Source organism: Paramisgurnus dabryanus, chromosome 13, assembly GCF_030506205.2.
Source record: "Paramisgurnus dabryanus chromosome 13, PD_genome_1.1, whole genome shotgun sequence".
NCBI classification, from domain to species: domain Eukaryota; kingdom Metazoa; phylum Chordata; class Actinopteri; order Cypriniformes; family Cobitidae; genus Paramisgurnus; species Paramisgurnus dabryanus.
The window spans coordinates 3,835,444-3,855,166 of NC_133349.1; the positions used below are offsets into that span (position 1 = coordinate 3,835,444).

At 38.1% G+C, this 19,723-nt stretch overlaps 1 protein-coding gene across 1 annotated transcript in view; it reads right to left on the reverse strand.

Moving 5' to 3' along the window:
- Positions 1 to 19,723, reverse strand: part of ext1a (exostosin glycosyltransferase 1a) — a 73,381-nt gene that overhangs the window by 27,063 nt on the left and 26,595 nt on the right. The gene's annotated exons all lie outside the window — the stretch shown is intronic.

Consider the following 19,723-nt stretch of genomic DNA (forward strand, 5'->3'; position numbering starts at 1 on the left):
TTATTATATTAAGTTTTTGCCTTTTTTAATTTAACAGCGAATTTAGGAGAGGACAGTAAAGTACAAGGTGGAGAGAGGGGTACGGGATCAGTAAATGACCACCACGGTGAACGTGATTTCACCAAGTAAGTGTAACATTTTCATTAACCAATCAGATTGCAGGAATAGTTTGTATTTTAGATTTAGTTTTAAGATTGGGTTGGGGGCTTTTAAAAAATACTCTTTCACACTAATTTGAGGGTTTAAAATGGTTAGGGTTCGAGTTAAGGGTAAGTTGGGTTACGGGTATCTTTGATTAAAACATTGATCCAGGAACAACAACAAAAAAAAGTTCATCCAGGTCACACCTTACTTGGTGAAATCACAGCCACCAAATGACCACGAGCCGGGAATCGAACTTGGGTCGCCGAAAGTGCAAAAGCACCACATGTCGGAACGCTGCCCACTACACCATCGGCTCAGACAGCTTACAATTTTTTATTGTATCATTAGAGACATAAACTGTATATAGAGAGACAGAAGATTTGTTTTTTTGTTTTTATTAGACAGGGGTTTCAACCTGTTCCTGTCAAGTATTCACAGAAGAAATGTTTTTAGATGATTTTTAAATGTTGAGAGATGTTGCCGACAGGACAGAGTTTGGGAAATCGCTCCACCAGCAAGGAACGGTGAAGGTAAAGGAGAGTGATTTTGTACCCTTTAGCGAAGGCACCACCAGAAGTCATTCATTTGCTGACCGCAGGGTTCTGGACGGGGTGTAGATGTGTATGTGACTGAATGTGAACAGCAGTAAATTAAACTTGATGTGGGCAGCGAGCGACTGGAAGCCAATGGAATCAATGTTTCTTACGGTGAGCCATTAAAGAGACTTATATTTGTATTCTAAATGCCAAGATGAATTACAGAAACTCGAACCATGACAATAAAGACACTCCACGCAGTTTAGTAAAAATACGTACGATGAATTACACCCACATGCACTCCGCAGATACAGGAAAGAGCTCTATGTTCATAGTCTTGACCTTTGCTTTGAATACTTGTCTTGAAGGATATAAAAGGATAAAAGCTTTAATAAATGCCTTCAGCAGTGATTCAGTCAGCACTTGGATTAAAAGACTGTTTGGAATTCCTAATACGACATTCCTTCTTTCTCCAGTGCCGGGTCTGTCCGCCATCTCTCATACACATTCATAACACCTCTCCCACGTCTTCAGGATCTTAGATGAGTAATCGGAGACGCTGTGCATTCCGATCTGAATCCCCTGAGTTCTTCCTTCACCTCTGCTCTCAGTACAGATAAAGGAAAAGTCCCAGACACCTGCACACAGATAGTTGGGAATAGGGCCGCTCCCAGTCAATGGGAGTCGCCCAGTGTTTGTGGATGCGGTGTAGTAAAACGGAAACCTCATCTGAGCTGTTGGTTCAATATGCAAACTGATCCATGCAAGTCATTTTTTTTAATTAATGTGCCCCTATTAACTTAGTCTTGTGTAGCTAGACCTTCAGTACAGTCCAATGCAAAAAAGAGGCAGTTTGACCAACATGTCAAACAACCAATCACAATTTTTCTCATCTAGCGGCACGTTTCAGTGCGTGGAAATGTCCCCACAACAACAGACTGCCAAGTCAGTCATTGAAATAACCCGTCGCAACCGTATAGCATCTAAATAAACAACATTACTCCCAATAGAACAATGATGTGCACTTCATCAACATTCAAACCAATAGGACGTTCCCAGGAAACATCTGTTTGAAGCATATCTCTCCATGACAAAGGGTCGGCCAGGCTCTTCCCAAATCCCATTGGCAAACGGGTCAAAATATATCTCTTTTTGACTCCACTAACTGCCTCAAGCAAAACTCCTGAAAGTCTTTTAGAGCAGTGGTTCTCAAACTTTTTCAGTGTGCGGCCCCCCTTGTGTATGGTGCATTCCTTCGCAGCCCCCCCGCAAGAAAATTCATGACAAAAACAGTTCTAAAATTTAACATTTTAATTAAATAAAACATTAAATTATACAAAGTGGTGCTGATGGTTAGTTGCCTTATTTTTTTTAGGTTTAATTTAAATAATTCATTATAAATTAATGTATTTTATAAAATGTCATAAAACTGGGGGCCCCCAGCACCATTTTGTGGCCCCCTGTTTGAGAACCACTTTAGAGAGTCTATGTCGTAAACTTTGCAATGCATATTTTTGAGAATGCAATGTTTAGCTGATCATGATAACTGCTCATTATTACCCATGTAAACACGACTGCTTCTCTTCCTTGATCGAACGTCAGAGCTTTGTTTCCCGGGGAACCGAAAATAATTGTGACACTCACGTCTCCCTGGCGTGACATCGGAGTCTGGAATAAACTTGAATCAAAATCTAAAAATTTACTTTGTCCCCTTGGTGGGAATCATTCTCAGATGACATCAATTAGACGGGTTGGGTGGAAGCATCCGTTAACTCCGCCCCCTCCAACTGTCAGAAGAAATGCCCACTTTTCGGTATATAATCAAAGCACAGTGGAAAACACAAGCCACTCCCACATTTTTTTTTAGGCAATATTAAGTTTCACTTGGAAATACGTCACAACACGGAAGTAAAATCGATTGCGAGAATTTGCGACTTCTGGTTCACGGGGACTTTAAAGTTGATGTTTGGGGTTTTCCGTATGAATATGTTAGCCTTAAAGGGACATTCCATTTTTTTTAAATATGCTCATTTTCCACCTCCCCTAGAGTTTAAACATTTGATTCTTACCGTTTTGGAATCCATTCAGCTGATCTCCGGGTCTGGCGCTACCACTTTTAGCATATCTGCAGGAAGCACAATGATATTACGCAGCAGCCGAAAGTAGTCCCCTTAGTAACTTTCAATGGCAGGGGACTATTTTCGGGCACTGCGTAATATCATTGCGCTTCCTGCAGCCATGTTACAGCAGCAAAGTCCTTGATTATTACGCCAGAATGAGAGTATAGTTCATAGCCATATCTGCCTAGAAAATCGCAACTTTTAATTTCCGTCGGTCTTAGTACACGATGTAACTACAGAAGGGTGTTAAATGGGAAAAAATCAAAACTCTTTGGTTATTTTTTAGCGCGATGCTAATGGTCTAATCAGATTCAATGGATTATGCTAAGCTATGCTAAAAATGCTACCGCTAGACCTGGAGATCAGATGAATGGATTCCAAAACAGTAAAAATCAAATGTTTAACTCTAGGGGAACTGGAAAATGAGAATATTTCCAAAAAAAGTGAAGTGTCCCTTTAAGGATATCTTTATTAAGAATAAATGGATTAGCAATATTTATGTCATCATTCTGCACTTCAGTTTCTTAAAAGATTCCAGTCTGAGGTAAACTAAATGCTATTGGCTAATATAAAGGGAGAGGGACCATACACAAGATGCCCTACCCAAGTGGGTTTCAAAGAAAATTACGTCAATGCATCGAATAAAGCTTCACATTTCAAAGCACGCCAGTGAGTCTTTATCATCCTGTCTTTTGAAAATTAATGCATCAAAAAATTATTAAAATGATTAACATTACTCCCAGATTTATTCAGTTGAGTAATAGACGCATTCATTGTTTCTCAATATGACTCTTTCATAAGAAGAGCTTTCATGAATGTGAAACATAGGCCTTCAAGTTTGTAAAAACATCTAAACCTATTTTTAGCAATATGCATTACGTAAACCAGGGCTATGTAATTCGGTTCCCGGATATGCATGAGTTTTTGCTCTCGGATCAAACACACCTAAACCATCACATAACCAGCATAGACATTACAGATACAGGTCAGGCCCTCTACACTAGCCGAAACACTTATGTCATTACTCAAACACAGACAGTCAGTGAAGCGTTGAGAAAGTTCCTCTCATAACACATTCAGACCCAAGTGAGGAAGCAGTGCCGACTGTGGACATGAGGAGATGGAGTGTGATGTGGGAACCAACGTCCTGTTGGAGTAAACACATCCATAATTCAGCTGCTCCGTGTTGTGCGTCATCTCCACAAGAACTTCGGGCTGATGACCACACGCAGCTCCATCACATTAACAGGAAAACAATAGGCAACAGTCTATCAAGCCTACTGGTGCAAGGCTATTGTCAAGAAGGTGTGACTTGGATGTGTAACCGGGACTTTAAAGTTCCCTTAAAATAAAAATTTATGGTTTTTGGCTTTTAGAATGAATGTGTAGTGTGCCCCAAAACATTGCCAGATATGCAGTCTCTCATTTCCAAAAATATGTCTAAAAGGTTTTTATGACATTAACCTGCACTGCAACTCTCATCATTCCAAGCTGTGAGGTAACAAACACTATTGGCCATTTAAAAAAGGGGGAGGGGCCACTTGGTATGTCCCGCTCTAACTTTTTGTTTTAAGTGCGAATTATGTCAAAGATGCACATTTTAATGCACTTCAGAGGTACTTTTGGGCCACTTGGCACTCCATGCAAATTTTACACTGGTGTGCTGACAGAAAAATACCAGGGTCTCCCGCAGTACTTTTCAGTTCGGGCGGACCAACCCTACCACCTTAACTAGGTCGTTTAAAAAAAAATTGCTGCAAAAAAGGCTTTCAAGTGCATCTCGGAGAATTGCGCGGACGCTCTTCACACAGCGAGCGGGCACGTGTGCCACCCGGCAGAAATGAGAAACACGTGGTCCGACCGTCACTGTCTGGAAGATCAGTAGCCAGTTGATAAAACATCTCAGAGAATAGCGAGTGTTTTAAATAAAAATATTTTGTTTTTCATCATAACGCGTACACCCCCCCCCCTTAATTGCTAGCCCCCGGCCATGCCACCCTACCACCTTAACAAGTTTTCTGCAGGAAACCCATAATACTGTATAAGGGGGCGTGCACACCAAAACTTTTACACCGGCGGCCGGTGTATGTATTCAATTGTTTCCAAAGAAGGAAGCGCTGCGTGTTTAAAAAAAGCAGCTGGCATTTTTTTCGTACTAAAACTTGGCACTTGGCGGTTTTCTGTGCTCAAAAAATACTCAGCTTTGGGTGAAAAACTGTCAGTTCTCACACGGCCGTCCAATCACAGTGGAGAAGGGGCGGGACAAACATCACAACAACCAACCAGGGCATCGTTCATCGACTGATATACAAAGCAGAAGTATCACAGCAAACTTTAATGAAAAATGCTGGCAGTCGGTGTCCACCTGGCGTTTTTAGGCACGAGTAAAAGCTTTGGTGTGCATGCTACCTAAGAACGGAGCTAATCAGGAAAGTCTAGACAAGAATGAATAGGGTTTGTTTTTGTTTTGTTTATACTTGGCATTTTTGCCCTAACAGGTTGGCATGGGTGGCATTTTTGCTTTAAATCAGATTAGTGGAAATGAAAGCTTACTGCTGGCTTTACCATCACTGCCAACCCGATTGTAATGACGGTGTAATTAGAACAAGATTAAACCTGTACTTATCTTCCTAAAACAACACACAGATATAACTAAACATCGTGAACATGTTACAACCACTTTACATCCTCCAGATCTATCGGAAAAAAACACCCAGTGCGAAGAAAAGCATCTGAACACGCTGCAAGCGGATCCAGATTAAAACAGTTGGTTACAGCCTCTAGTGAAGGGTAAATCCATAGTTACCATCTGTGCAACAGCATGAACACATAAGCCTTATGATACAGATTTATTATGCTGTAGTCTGTGTTATTAAAAACTTTCTTTTATAAAAGTGTAAAGTAGCTCATTTTTAAATCTTGATCGAATAAGCATCCCAAAACATAATGTATTGATTATATTTACAGTAGCAATATTATTTGTTCTCTTTGATACTCTTGCATTGTTTGCATTTAAGCTAAACATTTTGTCAGCATGCCTCTTGGGTATCGAACCCATACGCCTTATTCAGCCTGCAGCCATGTTGATTTCAAAACGAGGCTGTAAGGGATGGACGTCCAGAGCGTGCATTTTAAACCTATTTTTTTTGTATCAGGATGTTGGTCGTTCATAATCAAATCATAATTTTTTACAAATTTTCACTGGACAAATAACCTCAGAAATCATGGATTGTTAAAATGAGGCGTATAAACTTTTCAATGCTCTTTCAACTGAGATACAGGAACAAAGTTGCCACCAGACCTTCAAACCAACATTGCAAATCCTTTTGGTAAATTTGCTTTAAATAACTAAAGAGAAACAGCTGGAGTGTTAACATTATACACAAACTGAACTCAGGGAATTAGCATCGTTGAAACAAGCAAATGTTTACACATGAAGAGCTTGTGGGAAGAAACTAGGATGCAACGTTCACTTCTCACAAACACCCTGTCTGGATAAACTCCTCCACAGTCGAAACTTTCACTCCGCTGTTACTTTTGACTGAATAAAACACTAAAGGCTTTTGGAAAGTTTGGCCACATTGCCGTGGCAGATGGTCTGAATAAATGTCTGCCCTCAAGGGCAAATACCACTGATAAATGATCACTGCCATATGTGTCATTAATCATAACCATCACACGTTTATATCATCCTGCATGCTTCTATAATTACACTGGAAATACAGACTTGAGTCTTCTGAAAATAAATCTCAAACCTGTTGGTTTCCATGATTAAAACAAACACGTAAATTCACAAATCATCATTCCAGACAGTCAATTGGGTTTATTATGGCAGTGCAAATTAAAGAAGACACTTTCCTTTGTCCTACCAAAGCGCTACAGTACAATTCAGTTTTCATTATTTTCAGGAACCACGCGCTTTAGACCCAGGGTGAAAAGTGCAGCACGGTCCTGAGATTTCCCATCTTTTGAGATGTAAGATGCTGGCCCTTGAGTCCCCCTTTAAAGCTCAAAACACACAAGACGCACAACAACACTCGCTGAGCTAGACACAATTAGCAGTGCGTGTCTGTGTACCTACATTCATGCTATTTATCCTAAGGCATGTTTGTTTATGGCAAAAAGGGACACGGGTATCAGACAGTGTCGTGGCCCGTGCTGACCCTGACCATCTGGTCAGCCTGTAAATGTTGCACTGTAGTGAGAAAGAGGGCCGTTATCAGGACGTTCTGATTTTTTTTATGTGCAATGAATGCAAGTTTACAGCTTAACTGCTTTCATTTAATGAGAGATAAGAGTACAACGTACTCGCAACTACGCTAGTACAATTAAGAATGTCAACAAAATGCATTGTGGAACAGACGCCGTTATCATACCATTGTACAGACGATAAATGGGATGAACTTGCTAGATGAACCTAACATTCTATAAATGTTTCTAATTTTGTGAAATAAATGAATATATTACCAGATGAACTGATATACAACAGGTTGTTATGGTCCAGGATTATGCTTAGTACGCAGTAAGGCACAGCAATGTTATTACATATATATTTAATGCATTATTTTTACCATCTATGTGTAGATAGACAAATAGACAGACAGACAGACAGACAACCCAAAGTAAGGTTTGTGTCTTGTGTATTTATGCATGCATGTATACATGTTTGTTTGTATGCATATTACCATATTTTTACTATGGTGTTGGTTTTTTCAAATTAGTTTTTTTTAAAAAAACAGGAAAATTATTACGGATGGATGGATGGATGGACACAAACAGAGCATCCAATGTAAGATTTGTGTCTTGTGAATGCATGTTTGTATACTGTATATGCATGCATTTTTGTATGCATGTATGTTTGCGTGCATGCATGCATGTTTGCCTGCGTGCGTCCATGCATGTTTGCGTGCGTGCGTCCATGCATGTTTGCGTGCGTGCGCCCATGCATGTTTGCGTGCGTGCGTCCATGCATGTTTGCCTGCGTGCGTCCATGCATGTTTGCCTGCGTGCGTCCATGCATGTTTGCCTGCGTGCGTCCATGCATGTTTGCCTGCGTGCGTCCATGCATGTTTGCCTGCATGCATGCATTTTGCGTGCATGCATGTTTGCGTGCGTGCATGCGTCCATGCATGTTTGCCTGCATGCATGCATTTTGCGTGAATGCATGTTTGTGTGCGTGCATTAGGCTTGCCGCGATAGTCGGTGAAACGGTGATTACCGGTGCTTCAGCCTCTCACCGGTTAGATCACTTGCCCACCGCGACACCGTCTTTCATCGTCGTTTTGATATTTTCATGTAATTAAATCATTTAGTTTCATTAGAGAGGGGAAACACACTAACAACTGAATGTGTCTGCTGCCTGAATTCAGCGGAGCTGAATGCGTGTCACGTCACAGAGCATGAATGTATGCTTGAATGTTTGTGTGTATGCTTGTGTGTATGCATGTATGTTTGTTTGTATGTATACATGTATGTTTGTATGTATGCATGTATGCATGCATGCATGTATGGATGGATGGATGAACAAATGTATTAGACCAGCACCCAATGTAAGGTTTGTGTCTTACGTATATGTGTATGTGCATATGGATGGATAGTAGGGCTGGGTATCGATTCAGATGTTCCAGATCGATTCGATTTCGATTCACAGGCTATCAAATCGATTCGATTCTGGTTCTCAGGTAGGTTTTTATACTCGATTCTCGATTCAACTCAATGAATATAGATTTAATACACATACTATATTAATAAAAAAAAGAACAGTGAACAGCAGTTTACAAGTGGGTAATCAATAAAAAGAAATTAAAAGCCACAACACGTCTTGCTTGCAAAATCTAAAATGCTTCCATTCCTCCGTTCAATGTTTGCGGAAATAAATATGAAAAAAAAAATCGATTCTGCTCTTTGAGAATCGATTTTTAATCGACCACGTTTTAAAAAACGATTAATCGAAAAATCTATTTTTTTGCCCAGCCCTAATGGATAGACAGACAGACAGATATAGTGCGTGTATTAGACCAGCCCCTAATGTAAGTTTGTGTTTTATGTGCCTGTATATGCATGAGTAATGTATGGTTACATCTTGAAATACTGTAATTATGTGGCTTAAAAAAAAATATTATCAGTATTTTTTTGTGATTTACTGTTTTCTATATAAAATTATTCTACATAATGAAAAGAACATTCTGTGAAAATATATAATCTTTATATCATTAATATTGACTGAATAAGGTCATGTCAAAGATTAAATTTAATGCGAAATCACTGAGTGAAATCAAACTTTGATGCTCTTGATCTCATAATAAGATTATGAGATTTTAACCTAGATTTCACAGACAGGATCACAAATATGCTAATTCAATTAGTTTACAATGAATAAAGATGTGAACAAATCTTCTGTAATCCACTGAGCATCTCTGAAAAATCATTCAAGAACACAAAAAATCTGGAATAATATTCAGTTTATGAAAGATGGAACTTGTCACTTCATGAATGCTTTTAGTAGCTTATCGTGACGCTATCATTGTGTTCCACTGTGTACAGTCGAGAAGCTAAAAATAAATGACGCTGGAGTCGAAAGACATTCTCATAAATAAAACACATGGGATGAATCTAGGCTGTCGCTCCTATAAAAGTCACAACGGTTGTGTCAGACTTTGGCGGTCTTTAATCCCTCATACAAAGTTTTGCGACGCTTAGCACATGAGTTTAGACAAAGGAATGCAAGTCTATGATAGAAACACACACACACATCTCTTTCAACATGTATTTGAGAGAGAAACAGCTCCGTCAATCCCGCTTCAAACAGCCAGGCTCATTTCCCTTCAGCTATGCACTAGTTTTAGCTTGCAGCGCCAGCGCTGTCTACTGGGAATATCAGCATTTCAAAAGGTCGTAAAAGATCACATCCCGAACATGATGTGCTTTGAAGATGTGCATTAACAGGCATCTGTCACGGTTTCCCCAAAAAATTTAGCAAGTACTTGAGAAAGCTAAGAGGTCGCCTGGGAAATGTGCCCTCTACAAGTCTGTGAAGAGATTGTTATTTTAATGGATACATGTGAAAGGTCATTTCTAATTCATCTGTGCTTCTGGCAGAAATAAATCAAATTTAATATTATTAAAAACCACTATTAGCATATTATACATACATGAGCAGACACAGAAGTATTTGGACCCAACACTGACAAAAAAAATTGTAAAACATTTGGGGTGTTCGTCCAGAGAAGAGCTGTTTTACTCAAAGAGATGCGGCGGGGTTAGTTTACACTAAGTCACAGCTTCAATGAGAGGTGGAGATGTAATGCAACACAGGTTAAGAAAAGAGGAAAGATGAGGAGAAACGTGCTTAAGATAAAAGACTGTTTGCTTTGGAGCTTACTCATCTCAATATAAGTGTAGTATGAAGTATATATCATTATGTTGCTTGCTATGGAGTTAAACATAGACCAGTAGCCTTTTACAGAGATGAAACCTAACCATGTCAAGTCTGTGACTTAGAAAAAAAATCATTAAATCAAAACAGAAACACTACCTGGTTGCAAAAAAATATAGTAATAAATATATTTAGGAATTAAATTTGTTTGTTTGTGTCAGGTTTTAATATAAAGTTATTTAAGATAAGGTTATGAAAAGATTTATACTGTTAAAATAATATCAAGATAGAAAACACTGTTTGTGTTTCTTAAGTATTATTATATGTTAAATAATAGAAAAACTGTATATTTACAGAAATATTGTGTTTTTTATGTTAAAATAGCTCTGCGGGCCCCCGACGAGATGTAATTTCAGAAATGGCCCCAAGCCGGTTTGAGTTTGAGACCCCTGGTGTAAATCAAACTCAAGAATGTAGGAAGTTATTATTTTAAAAGAAGACAAAACAGGATTGGAACTTTTTAACAAAACACAAAAAATATATTGTTTTACACAAATTATGACAAATCAAATGTAGTTGCTGTAATGTGGTGTACTATAGAATTACAAAAAAGAGAGTAATATGAATTGTAAAACGGGTTGACTATAGTGAAAACAAATATATTATTTGTTTAACAGTACAAAAAGTGTATCAGGTTATTATAATTTTTAACTGAACTACTAAACTGAAAAATGTGGTTAATTTAGTAGCGTCACTTGTAGTTAACTACTCCCTAAAGCCGAAGGTATACTAGGGTCGTACGCGCGCCGTCCACATGACATCATTTTCATCCCCGCGGTTGTCCATGCACACCGTCCACGTGCTGCCCAAAATTTGAGACCGTGCGAACAGTCAGCGTAAAATAGCGCATGCGGTGGGAATATTAAAACCGGACACTCCACTACAAACAATAACACAAAGGCAATAGACAGTGTTTGCACACACCATCGTCTTGTCTTTTTAATTTTCACTTCTTTCAAGAACAGAAATCTGTGAAACATTTTCATCACCATAATGTTTGATTCCTGTTCTTTGTTTGCAATGGTGGATCTGCTACTTTTCTAAATCTATCTTAAATTTTTTAATGTACTGTAAATGTCTTGAATCAGTGCTGCCCTGACGGTCTGGTAAACTCATAATTTGAATAAGAAATCATTAGTTGCATACGTGTCGAACACGCGTAGCCGCGGTGAAGCCCAAATGAGTATACTTTGAAATCTGCGCAGACATTGACGGGAAAAACGTATACCTGGCCCTTAAGAATGCTTCCATAGTAGAAAAAACAAAAAAACTATGGAAGTCATTTATTTAATATATAATCATTTAATTAATAATAATCTTTTTGATATCTTATCTCTCTTTGTGTTCAACAGAATAAAGAAACTACTACAGGTTTAAAACAACATCAGAGTAAATAAATAATGACATTGACAAATATATATTTTTGGGTGGACTATCCCTCTAATTTACTGTGAACTTGAGAGAAACTGATCTTATTAGTTACTAACTGAACTAAAACTACCCAACTATAATGATGTTGATCAATTTAATATCTGATGCAAAGACATAACAGACAAAAAGAGCCCCCCCCCCCAAAAAAAAGTCACTGGCACCATTACTACTTCTTAATATAAAATAATGCCCTCTTTATCTTCACACCCCTGTTATTCACAGTAAACCAGTGGATGGAAAATCTCTGTAATCTGACGTTCCCATTATTTTCATGAGCTTTTGGAAAACTGTGGTCACCAGTGATGGAAACTCAGCATTGAATTCCTGTTATTCTCCTATAGCTTAGTCATCCGTTCTCTCTTCTTCCTTTCACAAAAGCTTGTAAACACTTAACAGAGAATTATTTATAGCAGGAATACTTTCTATCATGTCAGATTTTACTGCCATATATGGTTCATAATGTCACTAAATGGGAAAAATGCATAAAGTTCATACAAAATGTTTCTTTTGTGTTTCAAACATAACACTAACAGCATGAGCATTTGGAATAACGTGAACATGAGGCAATAATGACGCAATTTGCATTTTCGAGTGAACTACTGTATTTCTTTCAATAGCTTCAGAAAATTCAATTGCATAAAACACGATAACTGCTTCCCGCAGCACATATCCGAGTCCCAGATCCCTCATTTGCTGGATGAGTTCAAACAAAGCATCATGAAATATTTACGCCAACTCATCTACACATTTTTGCTCTCTCTCTCTGACCCGAGGTTAATTCATCGAATTACTGCAGGAAGAAGAATTCAAATCCCTTTAATGTCTACCAATGACTTTTTAGTTTTACTTTACATCACCTTGCATATGTGAAGCTCAGATGCAAAAGCCCCTAAATGCCACTTTTGTCAAAAATTAGATAATCAGATTAGCCGAATGCTCTACTATTAGAAGTTCTTTAAATACTTACGCTTAAAGGGACACAACACTTTTTTTGAAAATATGCTAATTTTCCGGCTCCCCTACAGTTAAACATTTGATTCTTACCGTTTTGAAATCCATTCAGCTGATCTCCGGGTCTAACGGTACCACTTTTAGCATATTTTAGCATAATCCATTGAATATGATTAGACCATTAGCATCGCGCCTAAAAATAACCAAATACTTTCGATATTTTTCTTTTTTAAAACTTGACTCTTCTGTAGTTACATCGTGTACTAAGACTGATTGAAAATTAAAAGTTGCGATTTTCAAGGCCGATATGTCTATAAACTATACTTTCATTCTGGTGTAATAATAAAGGACTTTGCTGTCGTAACATGGCTGCAGGAGGCGCAATGATATTATGCAGCAGCAGAAAATAGTCCCCTTAGTAACTTTCAATGGCAGGGACTATTTTCGGCAGTGCATAATATCATTGAGCCTCCTGCACCCATGTTTAGCTGCAATGCTAATGGTCTAATCAGAGTCAATGGATTATGCTAAGCTATGCTAAAAGTGCTAGCGCCAGACCCGGAGACTGGCTGAATGGATTCAAAAACTGTAAGAATCAAATGTTTAACTCTGCAAAATGAGCATATTTTCAAAAAAACTGGAGTGTCGCTTTAAGTTATATATTCTGTTTATGTATAACATCACTTAACATGCACTGGCACAGATCGAGTTCAATGCGATTGATCCGTCAGTACATTGGAGTCACAGAGGGACAGAAACACAAGAACGTCAGGTCGTATCTTCTCATGTGACACTCACGGGGGCACTGCTGGAGTGATGGAGAAGGTCATTACCGGGCTAAATCTCATTCAGTGCCCTCTGGTCACCACAACAACTGTTACATCAGTCCCCGAATGATCCACAAACATGAATATTTCATCAGAAAAAGAGTCGTGTTGATTAAAGAAACAAGCTAAGACATGTAAATATTGATTGTACTTTTTTCTAGCACACATGCAACGTTCATTCAACTGGTTAATTTACTCAGTATTGCCAAACATTCAAAAGTTAAACAGCAGTGGGGTCAATAATTAACCTACGGTCGGTGGGGTCAATATTTAACCTACGGTCGGGGTAAAAGGGCCACTAACATTGATCAAAATGCCCAGGATATTTACAGAGTATAAACTGTATTGATAAAGTTAACTGTATGATAATTACAAAGTACAACATTGTTTTTAACCTTACCATTTAAAACCATAAAAATGAAAGTATACAGCAGAATTTACCTCTTCAATTTATTAAAGTTAAAGGAATAGTCTACTCATTTTCAATATTAAAATATGTTATTACCTTAACTAAGAACTGTTGAATCATCCCTCTGTCGTCTGTGTGTGTGCACGTAAGCGCTGGAGCGCGCTGCGACGCTACGATAGCATTTAGCTTAGCCCCATTCATTCAATGGTACCATTTAGAGATAAAGTTAGAAGTGACCAAACACATCAACGTTTTTCCTATTTAAGACGAGTAGTTATACGAGCAAGTTTGGTGGTACAAAATAAAACATAGCGCTTTTCTAAGCGGATTTAAAAGAGTAACTATATTTTATGGCGTAATAGCACTTTTGGGAGTACTTCGACTTGGCGCAGTAACACCCTCCCTCTCCCATTATGAGAGTGAGAAGGGGAGCGGACTTTTCAGGTGAATGAATGGGGCTAAGCTAAATGCTATCGTAGCGTCGCAGCGCGCTCCAGCGCTTACGTGCACACACACAGATGATAGAGGGATGATTCAACAGTTCTTAGTTAAGGTAATAACATATTTCAATATTGAAAATGAGTAGACTATTCCTTTAATACTACAGAATAGCACAGTATACATTACAAAAATGTAGTACTAACTATAATATTTGATAGACCTATATATCGGGCGGCCGAGATATACTGTAGATTTTTGCTGGTTTTATGTGTATCGGCATCGGCCAATATGTGGCTACTGTGTTCGGCGATAAGTTTTTTCCGGCATTATTTATGACAGAGGAAGTCGCAAGCGATTGCAGGTCATGTGACTAAAAACAACCAACCTTTCCATGACAACATCGAAAGCTAGGCCTAACAGCTGATCATAGCTGAACAAAGCAGGTTTTTATTTTTCATCTCTATATATAGTTGGAGTAGTAAAGTGCTAGAAATCAATATCCTTTACTGAAGAGTTCCTCATCATTGTAGAGAGCACAGTTCATGGTTCCATAGCACCCTCACCTGTTTTTTGCTATTTGTTAAATGTAATTTTTTTTCAATAAATGTAACTTTTTTAAATTGAGATTTGTAACATTTGGCATCATCATTGTGTCATTTTTATGATGTAAATTGAGTGAGCAAAAGCAGTATCGGCTCCAAATATCGGTCAAAAAAAAAAAATCCATATCGGTCGATCCCTAATAATATTGTCTAGTATTTTTACGCGGTTATGCGATCGCATTATTCAACGCATAATCAGCCAAAGTCCGCATATTTATGCAGGGGCTGCATTTTTTCAAATGTGCACAAAATATTCGGGGCTTGCATGATTTCAGAATCCCCGCATTTTCGTAGCAAAAATTACATATATCTTAGCAGAAAGTTGAAAAATTTTGCATTTACTTCACACAAGCGCAGCCATGTCCCCTCTTGCCATGGGAACGTTATGAAGTGACTAGGGCTGGGACAACGCGTCGACGTAATCGACGACATCGACGCAAAAAATAAGTCGACGCAAAATATGCGCGTCGATTCGTCAGACCCAAAAAGGGGGCGCCGTAGAGTAGTAGCAACGCGAGTGGCTCCAGTCCACGCCGGCTTCACAGCAAGTGTGAGCAGTGCGTAAGCGGCGCATGTTTTTTCAGCGCCCATGTTAACAAGCATGCACCCTGCTGCATGAGGAGCGCGAGCTCGCGGCTCTGTAGCAACAGTGCTGCGATCGTTTCTGCGTGGGTTCTGCTGCGCTGCTCAAGCTCAATTAAAGTGAAAGTGCTTTGTTTATGGTTTAAATGCTCGTGGATTGACGCGAAAGAGTGTCATTTTACCATAAAATCATGAATGTGATGCCAAGTGTGTTTTAAACAGTCATGACTTTGAGCAATTTAACAAAAAGCAATGAAATATGTAAAAACACACTGTTGCCAGAAGACTGTGCTTTCATTCACTCTCTGTACAGCAGTAAATGAGTCCTCATCTATCTTGATAAACTTAAGGAGAAGATTTAATAATGTATGTGCTTCTTAAGTTTAATTGTGTTTATATCTGTCATTACATGGACTAGAACAGCACGAAAACAATGTGGATTAAACAAATCAAGTTATAAAAATTACACTGTGTGACCATCAAAAGGCACATTGAAGAGGTTTTGCTCATAAATGCATGCAAAATAAAGTCATTTGAACTTGAGATTTTTATAATGTTACTAAACTGCACAGTATGCGCTGCAAACGCTTTATTGAATGAATGCATTATTTGCACTTGTATAGTCTTTTTTATTTTGAAATTTCAAGAGCAATCAACATATATTGAAATGTTTACATTCAGATATGTAAATCAACATGTATAAATTGCTATTAGTTAATTAATGTGGAGATAATCGAGAATCGAATCGAAGTCGAATCGGACTGATAAAATGAATCGTTAGATTAATCGATGCATCGAAAAAAAGAATCGCTAGATTAATCGTTTAAAAAATAATCGTTTATCCCAGCCCTAGAAGTGACGTGATAATGTGACGTGAACATCATTGAAAAGCTGCAAAAGCGGCAAACATTTTGCAAGTTCCCACAGTTTTGGCAAGTTCCCGCAATTTCATTGCATAAAATTGCATAAATATCCCGCATATTCAATCGCAGTTTTTAAGAAAACGTGCCACAAGATCAAGGATTTTTGCCCACAACAATCACCAAAAAAATTCTGTGTTTTTCCGGAAGGACTGTATAGTTATTATAACAGAATAACTTAGTATACATTAACAAAGTGTAGTACTTACTATGATATTGTCTAGTATACCAATATTACTACTATAGTAGTAATTTAGTAAATTAGTAGCTATATAGCTATAGTAAATATAGTCAGTATAAAATAAAGTATACTTTTATAAGTTTATTAATGAACTAGTTAATATACAGCTTCATGCAAAGACAACTTTAAGCATTTATTGTGTAGCAATTAGCATGCATATCTTGCACTTTTTTCATATACTATTGCACTTAAAGATGATTTGATTGCCTTGGTAACTTTTGTTTAAAGGCCAATTGTTTAAATTACAAATTTATTTAAATTAATTGGTTCAGATGAACTAGTTAACATAAGCAATGTGTATCCATAAGTCCAAGAAGTCATATGAATAAAGAACATTCAAAATATTTCTAGTCATACAAATGAATGCTTACATAATAAACTTCTGTAAGAAAATACTACTAAACATCAGATTTGCACTCGAATACGTTTATTTGACTCCAGTACTGGCCTATAACTGCAGGTTATTCCAGAGGTTTGTGACTCAGGAGGGGTGGGAAAAAAATACCACATTAGTAGTGGACAAATGGATCTGAAGGAATGCATTCACGCTGGTGCACCATAATCCTCATGGGTCACGTAAAGGCCGCTGGGTTTAATGAGGCACGATGGGAAGGTCCTGCTGAGTGAAATCTAATGACGAGTTCATAGTTCTCAAGAGCAGGATGCTAACCAGCTCGAACCCACATGTGACTTCCAGCTCCAGTAGAGAACCAACTGTTCCTACATCCGGAAAGTGAAACTCCAGCAGTCTGGCAGAAGTTAAAACGCTTTCATGAAGACTACAACTCTAAGTGAATGTGATTTCATTCGACTCCTAATAAAAAGGCATGTGCAAAACTACATTTTCAAAATTGACTAGCTGGTCGGTTGACACAAAGCCAGGACTAGGCGTTAGTTAAATTAAGATGTTTAAAGCCCCCCTAACCTAAAAAATGTACGTTTAAATGTGTTTCTAGCAAAAAAATGAGTCACCAGTGTGTGTGCAGAAACATCTTGTTATTATACAAATCCATCTATTCTTCTATGTGTTATCTCCTTTAAACCGCAACAGTCACACAAAACAGGCTGTTGGGGGTTCCCCTATCAATGTGATGTCACATTGATTACGCCCCACCCATGATCGCTCACAGACTCCGCCTTATGAGCGTGTAGTTCAACCTTCTGCCAGAGACAGATGTTTTGATGTAGTCCAAAGCAGATGTGTAAGTGCTCTACCCCCTACTTTGCATACGGGGAGGGGAACAGAAGCTTTCTTTGCATTTAAAGAAACACACACACAAACAGCGCGTTTTTCATTGCAGCCCAACTGGCCATTTTAACATTATATAATGCAAGATTTGTGGTGTAATTTCAGCTGAAACTTTACAGACACATTCTGGGGATACCAGAGATTATATTTATATTGCTGAAAACCTATGTTGGGGCCCTTTCACAGTCCTTCTAGAAAAAGGCAGTTTTTTGTGCTTGTTGCGGGCAAAAATCCTTGATCTTGTGGCAGGTTTTCTTAAAAAATGCAATGGAATATGCTGGATATTTATGCAATTTTATGCAATGAAATTGCAGGAACTTGCAAAAATTGCGGGAACTTGCAAAAATTGCGGGAAAATTGCAAAAACTGCCGGAACTTGCAAAAACTGTTTGCAGCTTTTCAATGATGTTCATGTCAGATGTTCATGTCACATGATCACGTCACTTCCTAACGTTTCCATGGCAACAGGGGACATGGCTGCACTTGTGTGAAGTAAATGCAACATTTTTAACTTTCTGCTAAGATATATGTGAATTTTGCTACGAAAATGCGGGAATTATAAAATCATGCAAGCCCTGGATATTTTACGTGCGGAAATCTGCAATTTATGCTGCGAAGGTGCGGCGAATTTGCAAAAATGTGTCCCCCACATAAATATGCAGACTTTGGCTGATTATGTAATCGCATTTTCTCGAGGGACTGCTTCAAGAATCTTTAATAAATATGCCTTAGAAAAAGACGTTACTGGTGTGTATCTGGAGACAAATAAATGGCACTGGCTTATTTTAAGATCTGTACATGCAAGTTATTTTCAGTTGAGACAGCTCAAACATGTGTATTAGTCCAGGACTAGCCCTAAACCTCATCTGTGAAACCCGGGGTAAATGGTTTTAAAGTTGTAATCCATAACTTTTCTTTCTTTATTGCCATCTATATTTAATAGAGAAAAATATTATAACATAAACTTACATATGGAGATTGTTTAGGAGTCAAATAAAGTCAATGCAAAATCATAGCTGACCAAATCATAGATATTTTTATGTATTTTACGAGGTGGATAATTAGTATGACCACATTCGTACATTTTTGTATGATTTGCCTTTGCCCCTGCAGGGCTCCAGACTAACTTTTTTCACAAGGAGCACAGTGGCCCCCAACTGAAAATTTTAGGGGCGCAACCAGAAAATTTAGGGGCACACACCGTAAATCAACATGCTAACCAAATATTCACATTTCTACTAATTTCTACTGTATTACTAATAAATACTTGATGATAGATGCAGAAATTACAATGTGCTGTTTCAAATTCAGTGTCACATTTTATTGTGCACTTTTGGAAAAAAAGGTCAAATTTACTGATTGCACATGTGCGACTGGATGTAAATTTCAGTGGCACACTCTCAAATTTTTATGGCAAAATGCTACCATTTGGGGGCAGTCTGGAGCCCTGCCCTGTGACCGGTGGGGTTTTGTTTTTGTTTTTATAATAATCGTAAATTTTTACACAATTAAAGGAACAGTATGTAAGAAATTTATATCAATTAATCATAAAATGGCCCTGATATGTCACTAGACATTAAGAAATAATTTTCATTTAAAAAAAAATAATTATATCACTGACAACAGTGGTCTGGCCAGGATATTGTCAAGTAAAAAGTGGAGTTGCAGCCCTCAACTGATGTTTATATTGTCATTTTGTGTATTGGCCACTAGTTGTGTGATTGCAGTACCAGTTTTAGACACAAGTTTTGTGATTGCAATACCAGTTTTGGCCACAATCCTACATACTGTTCCTTTAACTTCGTACAAATTCATACGAATTAACCAACTCGTAA